Here is a 9647-nt window from a genome sequence, read left to right as displayed (position 1 = left end):
CACAGCTGCGGTCGGATGCAGTACCCGTACCGGAGCAGACGACGGTGGATCGGACTAGGATGTGCCCGAGCCTCTGGGTGGACTTTACCTTGCCGTGGGTGCCCCGGTGCTGCGCCCAGAATGTGCTCCGCAAAATCTCACGCTGTCTATACCTGGAAGACGTCACCCCTCACCACTTCCTAACTGTCTTTATTTCCAGCTGATTTAGTCATTTACGGATTGTCTTTTCAAACTAATTACTAGACCCAAAACAACAGCGCCATTGCCAGATGAGATTAGAGTAGGTCAGTTGTTGGTTATTCATAAGACGTCCCTACATCTCTGGGATCTGATTCTGCTAGCTGACAGAAACCTGGAGCAGAAGGATCACCACGAGTTCAAAGCTAACCCGTACTACATAGTCTACAGAGCAAGCTCCAGGACAGCCCAGGCAACACAGCGACACTGGTTCTGAAACCAAGCCATTTCTGCTATCTTTGTTTTGTTGTTGCTTTATTAAGTCAAGGTGTCACTGTGTAACCCAGACTGGCCTCCAACCACCCCCTTTCCCCATCTGGCTTTAGAGACAGAATCTCAGGTCTCACAAATGCTAGGCAAATGCTGTACCACTGAACCACATCATCAATTTCTTTTCTTTTCTTTTTTTTTCTTGTCTTTCTTTTTTTTTTCTTTTTCTTTTCTTTTTTAAGATTTATTATTTATTATTATGTATACAGAGCTCTGCCTGCATGTACACCTGCAGGCCAGAGGATGGTATCAGATCACATTATAGATGGTTGTGAGCCACCATGTGGTTGCTGGGAATCGAACTCATGACCTCCGGAAGAACAGTCAGTGCTCCTAACCGCTGAGCCATCTCTCCAGCCCTCTCTCTCTCTCTCTCTTTTTTTTTTTTCTTAAAGACCAGATCCTAAGTTGCCCAAGTTAGTTTTGAACTCGCTCTGTGGCACAGACCGACCTTGAACCTGTGATCTTTCTGAAGCCCTGCTCTGCCAGCAGCTGGGATTGTAGGTCTTTGCCCTAAGGCCAAGCTCTGGCCTCTCTGGCCTTCTGCTTTGACCTCCCAAACTCTGAGATTACAGATTTGTCTGGCTCCAAATGTATTCATATATATGTAAACTATTTCATGATTTAAAGATGGACACAGGGTTAAAGACTGGTAGATAACTAGAGTTCAGGAGTTTTGGAGGACTAACCTCGATATTTCCTCTGTCTTCTTTATTTGTTGTGGGTTTTTTGTATGTTTTTTGAGATGGGGTTTCTCTCTGTAGCCTAGCTGTCCTGGAACTCTCTTTGTAGACCAGGCTAGCCTCAAACTCACAAAGATCCTCCTGCCTCTGCCTCTCGCCTTTAAAATGTCATTAAATATTTTGGAGCTGGGGGTTGGGGGTAATATCACAATCTTTTAATCCCAGCACTTGGGAGGCAGAGACAGGAGCATCTCTGAGTTTGAGGCCAGCCTGATCTACAAAATGAGTTCCAGAACAGTCAGGGCTACACAGAGAAACCTTCTGTCAACACCCCACACACACACACACAAAAACAACAACAACAACACTGTGGCATGGAAGTAGAGATGGCAAACTTGGTAACATGCTTGCTATACAAGCATAATAGCACATGTTAAACACCAGACCTATGTAAAAGCTGGGCATGGTGGCGTGTGTTTGTAATCCCAGCTCTCCTACCAGCAGAAACCAGTGGAGACAGGAGACTCGCCAAACCAGCACCAGAGACCCTGTCTGCAGCGAGACAGAAGACAAGGACGTACAGTAGTTAGCATAGAAAATAGTAGGTTTCATTATGACATTTTTGTACATGTATACAATTGTTTGCTTGGTTGCTTGCTTGCTTGGTTTTTCCAAGACGGTTTCTCTGTGTAGCCTTGGCTGCCCTGGACTCAATTTGTAGACCAGGCCGGCCTCGAACTCACAGAGCTCCACCTGCCTCTGCCTTCCGAGTGCTGAGACTAAAGGCGTGTGTGCCACCACACCCGGCCCTACAATTGTATTTTATTTTTATTCTCTCCTCCTTTGTCTTCTTTCATACTCACTTTCTCCTAAATTGAGGATTCTTAAACACTGAGCCATATCCATTTTGTTTGGTAATGTACCCGGGGCTGGAGTGAACCAGTCTGGTGTCCAGGTCACTCCAAGGGCCACTCCCCTGGAGCACTGAGAAGCTCTGCGGAGTCCTGGGCTGACAGGCCTGACCTGGTAGAAGCCTGCCAGGCACCCTGCTCTCCTGGTCTCTGAGATTCCCTTTAGGTCTAAGGAGCCAGCGCTGTTATCGGGCTCCAGTCTCCTGCCGCAGACTTGGCGGGACCTGATCCCCCATGTTGCAAGCAGGGGAGGCAGGGATCCCAGAGCTGTGGAGCCGAACCCCATATTCTGTGGGCCACAGCTTCCCTCTTCGTATCCTTTCTGCTGGGCTTGCAGGCATTTTCCACGAGGTGCTGAAACGGACCGTGGGATGGCTTCTTCTACCCACGGAACACTGTCTTGTGTGGGTTTTTCCTGGGAGGAGTGGCAGCTGACCTGGTTCCGACCGAATGGCTGTATGGAGTCTCAGGACGGAGAAGTTCTACCTCCCTGTGGCCCTGGGATACATCCACATAGTGACCTGAGAGCATCTCCAAGCCAGAGCAAGCAGAAGTGCAGATGTTGCATCCGGGTTTTTCAGATAAAGTCTGGGAAACTAATGACCAGGCGGAATAGCGTCAAGAAACAGAGTCCAACTGAAAACAGGGCAGAAAGCTGTGAACGTGCAGTGCTTGGAGAACAGGGTCTCAGTACTAACTGTGCTCAAGACAAAAAAAACTTGATAAATGTGGTATACATGGGAGGGATTTGAAGCATAACATGGATTCTACAAGTAATTTTTTAAAGATTTATTTATTATGTATACAATGTTCTGCCCGCATGTACAGCTGCAGGCCAGAAGAGGGCACCAGATCTTGTTATAGGAGGTTATGAGCCACCTTGTGGTTGCTGGGAGCAGCCAGTGCTCCTAACCTCTAAGCCATTCACAATTTTTTTTTTTTTTTTTTTTTTGGTTTTTCGAGACAAGGTTTCTCTGTGTAGCCTTGGCTGTCCTAGACTCACTTTGTAGGCCAGGCAAAGTCACAGCGATCCGCCTTCCTCTGCCTCCCGAGTGCTGGAATTAAAGGTGTGCGCCACCACGCCTGGCTCTCTTCACAAATAAATTTGATGGAAGAAATCCTAATGGTTTTCATGTGCAGGGGACATCATTCCTTCATTCTAAATGTGGGGAATTCTTATTGGAATAAAATACTATGAAAGGAATGAATCTGGAAGAAAAATGGACAGGTATTAAAAAATAAAATGAACAAAAACTGACACATAGCAACTGTGCGTATTTATGACACAATGTAATATAAGAGCCTATTTCAAAAAAGAAAAGGAGGGCCAGTGAGACGTTCAGTAGGTTAGGGGGCTTGCTGCTGAGGATTTGCCCGAGTTTGATTCCTGGAAACCACACAGTGGAAAGAAAGAACTGCCCCCTGAAAGTTGTCTCAAAACTCAGAGCTCTACCTGTGGGCCAGGGCTGTGGGGATGGTGGCTCCTCCTGTAATCCCAGGCAGAAGCAGGAGAATCAAGCCAAGTTCAAGGCCAACCCGGCCTACATATTAAGACTCTGTCTCGAAAAGACAAAGGAAGGGAACAACAGGGCAGGGGAGGGGAGGAAAATGAGCTCATGTGCTATGTTCTTCTCCAGCGCCCCTGTGCCCTGCTCCAGGAGCCACCCGTAAAAGCTGACAGGAAGAAGGGGCCAGGGAGCCCAGGCAGGAAATTCATTTCCTCCTGGATATTAAAGATGCTATCTGGCAGGAGTAAGTCTGCCTGGGCAGCAGGCGCAGTGGTGGGCCGTTCAGACAAAGCTCTGTGCTAGGGTGCATCTGCAGGCCAGTTCTTGTGAATGCAGTAAAGCAAGCCCTGCATCATCCTCGGCCTCCTTCCCACACTGCCATAGCTCAGGACATGAAGCTGGCTCTGCCCAAAGAGGTGACACTCTACTGCCTTGCGATGGTAGCCTTACCTAGCGTCTAACTTCTAAGGTTCTTAGCGCTCTCTCTCTCTCTCTCTCTCTCTCTCTCTCTCTCTCTCTCTCTCTCTCTCTCTCTCTCTCCCCCCCCCCCCTCTCCCTCTCTGCCTCTGTGTGTGTGTCTCTCTCTGTTTTCCTGTGTGTGTGTGTGTGTGTGTGTGTGTGTGTGTGTCTTGGGGCTGGGGAGATGACTTAGTTAAGTGTCTATTATGCAAACATGAGGAGCCAAGTTTGAATCCTCTGCACCCGAGTAAAAGCTGGCCAAGGTGACCTAGAGCTGGTGGGGAAGATGGCGGCCAAAGGCAGGTCCCTGGATTAACTGGCCAGTCAGCCTACTTGAATGGCCTCAGTTAGAGGTCATGTCTCAAAAAATAAGGTGGAAGGATTGGGGAAGAATGCTTGTCGAGTTTGGATGCCAGAACATCTCCTTTGACAAGCCAGATTCCAGCTATAGCCCCAGCTCTGAGTGGATAGCTGAGAAATCAAGGAGAGGTTCAGGAAGAGAGCCCGACTCAAAGGGATAAGCAGAGAGTGGCAGGGAAACTCCTAGTCCGCTCTGGCCTCTGCGTATGCACACAGCTCATACACCAGCACACATATGTGCATACACACACAAGGACATATTTAGAAACAAAGACTCAGAGAGGGAGAAAGGCATCCAGCATTGACTTCTAGCCTCTAAAGACAGGCATAATACCCACATAAATGCACAGAGAGAGAGAGAGAGAGAGAGAGAGAGAGAGAGAGAGGAGTGAGACAGACAGAAAAAGAGAGAGACGAGGGGGGGGTTGTGTTTATATTTTTAGGGCTCAGGTGTAATTTTTTTTGTTTTGTTTTGGCTTCTCTGTGTAACAGTCCTGGTTGTCCTGGACTCACTTTGTAGTCCAGGCTGGCCTCGAACTCACAGAGATCCACCTGCCTCTGTCTCCCAGTGCTGGGATTACAGAAACCACCTGCAGTGGCTTGCTCTTGTTATCTCAGGATTTGGAAGGCCAAGCAGAAGGATTGCTCAGAGTTCAAAGCCACTCTGACTACATAATGAGCTCCAGGCCATCCTGGGCTACATACAGTGAGACTTTGGCTGAAAAAAACCAAACATTTGTAAATCTCCCACCCCACCTCCACCCCACCCATTTATTTTCTGTCTCAGAGGTAATGGCTCCCTGGATAGTATACTTACTTCTATCCTTTAAAAAAAAAATACTTTACCACACATTTTTGTGCAAATAAAAGGGACACCACTATGGAAACAACACTGAAGGATCCTTTCCCAGCCAAACTGTGAGGGCTCATAACTATAATCTTCAGTACTAGGGGCTGAGACAGGAGGATGGCAAGTTCTGGGGTATCTTGGGCTCGCTAGAAGACCTCCTGTATGGAGAAACAGAGAGAGGAGGAGCAAGAGGGATGTGGGAGAAGAGGAGGAGGAGGGGGAAGGGGGGAGAGGAGAGATGGAGCAGGGAGAGGCTTTCAAAATGAAGTCAGGACGCCATTAAGGACTCAGGATTTAGGCAGGTCCCAGGCTTCTAAGAACCTGAGCCACGCCCTTCAGCTGCAGTCCTCTGGAACAGCAGATAATTACAGCGTGCCCAGAGATCCACGATGCCTATCAGGATGCTACTGGACTCTCACCTCCGAGACATTTCCACTGGTTCACACGGTCCATGTCAAACGACTTCTACATTCTTTCTCAGCTTCAGAAGTAGTTTTTCTTTAAGTAATTGTTTATTGGCCTGTTTATCGTCTGCTTTTTTATAATATTTTTTATTGTTAATTGTTTATGCCTACATGTGTGCATGTCTGTATTTGTGCATGCGCATCCCTTGGAGCTGGAGTTACAAGCAGTTCCAAGCTGCCTGATGCGGGTGTTGGGAGTGGAACTCAGGTCCTCTGTAAGAACAAGACATGGGGGCTGGAGAGATGGCTCAGTGGGTAAGAGCACTATCTGCTTTTCCAAAGGACCCAGGTTCAATTCCCAGCACCCACATGAGAGCTCACAACTATAATTCCAGCTCCCAGGGATCTGACAACTCCCACATCATTGCACATAAAATAAAATTATTTTTTTAAAGAACAATACATATGGCTGGGCATAGTGGCGCACCCCTTTAATCCCAGCACTCCGGAGGCAGAGGCGGGTGGATTGCTGTGAGTTCAAGGCCAGCCTGGTCAAGGGCAGCCAAGGCTACACAGAGAAACCCTGTCTTGAAAAACCAAAAATAAATAAATAAATAAATATAAAAATTAAAAAAAGAACAGTACATGTTCTTAACCATGGAGCCATGTCTGCAGCCCTTCTGTTTTTATTTAAGATGGGACTTCACTTTGTAGCCGAGGCGATCCTCTTGCCTCAGCCTCCCAAGTGCTTTGTTTGTTTGTTTGTTTTGTTGCTTGTTTGTTTCTCTATGTTATCTTGGCTGTCTTGAACTTGCTTTGTAGACCAGGCTGGCCTCAAACTCACAGCGATCCGCCTGCCTCTGCCTCCCAAGTGCTGGGACTAAAAGCGTGCGCCACCACGCCCAGCTCCTGCCAAGTGATTAACTAAACAATTTTAGTTATGGCTACAATTTGGTTGCGTGTCCCTCTAATGTCTATGTGTGGATGACTGGATGTGGAAGGTGGCATTACCAGGAAATGGCGAAGCTTTAGGATGTGGGGCCCAGGGAAGGTCTTCAGTCAGAGGGGCAAGCCCTTGTGGGGAGGAGGAGACCTCAGCCTCAGTCTGTCCGTCACTCCCTGTCTTCTGAGCCCTTCATCCTGCCATGGTGGTGCGCTGTCCTCACCTGAAGCTCACATTGATATATTGATGGGGCTACCTGCTCTTGAGGTAGGACTCCACAACTCCAGTAAAAGTGTCCCTCCCCTTCCTGGTGTGTATCTGTCTATGTGCACTCAGGGGGGCAGGGGGGTTTTAGGGAGGGGTGGAGGGTGGGCTCCCCCCCCCCCCAGGAAGACACTGAGTGCTCTCTAGCTGCCTGTTTCTTTGAAGCAGTCTCTCCTGGAACCTGGGTGAACTTACATCTTCTCATCTATGCTGGAAGCCAGCAAGGACCAGTGATGCCCCTACGTGTGCCTTCCTTGCAGGTGGGCGCCAGGCAGTTGTGGAGACATCTAGCTGGCTACATAGGTTCTGGTATCCGAACTAGAGTTCTCATGATTGCACAGCAGTCAGCCATGCTCCTCACCGCACAGCAGTCAGCCGTGCTCCTCATTGCTAAGGTTTGGGTTTGTTTTTTGAGATAATCTTTCTGTTTGTTTGTATGAGACAGGGTTTTTCTGTCCTTTAGACCAGGCTGGCCTCGAACTCACAGAGATCCGCCTGCCTCTGCATCCTTTTTCACTGTTGCTTGAGATAATCTTCCCATGTGAACCAGGTTGGCCTGAATCCCCCAATCCTTCATCCTTCTACCTCCTGAATGCTGGACCTTTTCCCTTTATAAGTTAAGTATCTCAGGTGTTTCGTTACAGTAACATGAAGCTGGCTAATATAAAGATCTTGTAGTGAGTTAAGACCTTTTTCTCACTGTAAGCTTTACTTCTGCTGTGCTGACTCAGAGCCTGTCTAAACCCACGTCTCCCAAGTTGCAGTTCCCAAGACCAGAAATAAGGCTCCTTGGTGTTTGTATTATCAAAGCTTAAGCTGACGTTTTTATCTACTTCAAACCACAAAACAAAATATTTCGTTTTACATATCTCGACAATTCGTGTAAATTTTGTTTTGTTTCCATTTTTCGATTTGTTCTCCTTATGTAGCCCGGACTGTCCTCCCATCCAAGCTCTCAGCAGATATGACTCTGATTAGCTTCCGAGATGAGATCAGGCATTTTCAGAGTGAGGTGACCCAGCCTGCCCTCACACGCCATCCTCATGACTCAGCCTGCTGAGTGCAGGGGTGATGGGTGTGCATCACCCCTGGCCTGGTTTATCTAGAAAAGGTTTGGTTTGTCACAAGGGGTGATAAGGTCAGTCCCAAGCTGTGATCTCAACAGAAGCATTCTCAGCTGGCAGACAGTCCCAAACCCTAGCGCCTCACCCACACTTGGGTTTTTCTTCCTCTTCATTTTTGTTGCTGTTGTTGTTGAGAGGAAATGCTTTCTTTTAGGGCTTATTTCCATTTGTGTGTATGTGAGTGAGCAGGTACCTGTGGAGGCCAGGAGAGGCCATTGGCTCCCCTGGGCAGAGTTACAGGCAGTTGTGAGCCATCTGATGTGGGTTCTGGGAACCAAATGAAGGTCCCCTGGAAAAGCAACAAGTAACCTCTGAGCCATCTCTCCAGCCCCAAGAGGCAGGGGGCCCTTTTTTGTTTTTTGTTTTGTTTTGTTTTTCGACACAGGGTTTCTCTGTATAGCCTTGACTATCCTGGACTCACTTTGTAGACCAGGCTGGCCTCAAACTCACAGTGATCTGCCTGCCTCTGTCTCCAGAGTGCTGGGATTAAAGGAGTGCACCACCACCACGCCCGGAAAACAGGGGGCCTTTTTTGAGACAATACTTCAGACTTGCAACACAGTCTGGCTTTGAACTTGAAGCAATTCTGCCTCCTGAGCACTAGGATTAGAGATGTGAGCCACCATGGCCCCCACTGTGGCATCTCACTATTGTGCCCCCCCACCCCCCACCCCCACCCCACCCCCGCGTTGGTCTTAAACTTCTAAGTTCAAGTGATTCTCCTGCCTCTATCTCTGAAATAGCTGGTACCACAGCTGTGCATCACACAGCTGGCAGTCTTAACAAAGTTTAAGTTTCTTCTTTTCTTTCTTACCTGTAAGGCAGTGTCTGGTGGGTTAAAGATGAAGTTTAGGGGACATTGGGATGGCTGCCAAGCCCTGGGACTCCCGGGGTGGGCGGAGAGAGCCAGCTCCTGAGAGCTGTTTTATGACCTCCGTGAGTGACCCACGGCAAGGTCTGGGAACAGACACAGGCACATGATAAATACCTTGTGTTCCTAGGACTCGGAATGGTTTTGAGGCTCTGGTTATCTGTTTATCTGTTTATCGATCATTTCCTCTTTCATGGAGTGCCTAATCAAGTCAGTTGCCGATGTTGTTGGTCCCCCCCAAACCCCCCGCCCATCCCCCCACCCCATTGGTTCTTTTTGTTACTGATGTGTGAGGGGGTTATTTGGGGGGGGCTTGCTTATTTGGTTTTGGCTTGTTGTTTTTGAGACAAAGTCAACGCTCCCCCACGCCCTTTCATCTCTCTCCTTCTCTCCTACCTTCGTTCCTGTTGCTGGGATAAAATACTCTGACAAGAGCAACTTGGGGAGAAAGGGTTTATTTTATTCTAGCGCACAGTTCAGGCTTACAGTGTGCATCTTGCCTGCCTTGTGTGGCGCTGGGGTTCAAACTCATTGAACCACTGAGCAGACTGAGCTACATGCCAGGCCCTGTACGAGTTCTTTTTAGGTCCTACAATGAGACCTTTATTTCCCCTTCCCAGTACTGGGGGTTTAACCCGGAGCAGCCTTTGCCCTCTACGGAGTTACAGCCCAGCCCTTTCTGTCCGTTTAATGAGCTCTTTGTTAGACATAGATGCTCTTTAGCCCTCTAGCTAAATTGTTGGGGTGCAAGAGCTGGTACCCG

The sequence above is a fragment of the Acomys minous genome (assembly GCF_964271855.1).
Source record: "Acomys minous genome assembly, chromosome: 3".
Classification (NCBI taxonomy): Eukaryota; Metazoa; Chordata; class Mammalia; order Rodentia; family Muridae; genus Acomys; species Acomys minous.
This window is presented reverse-complemented; position numbering follows the sequence as displayed.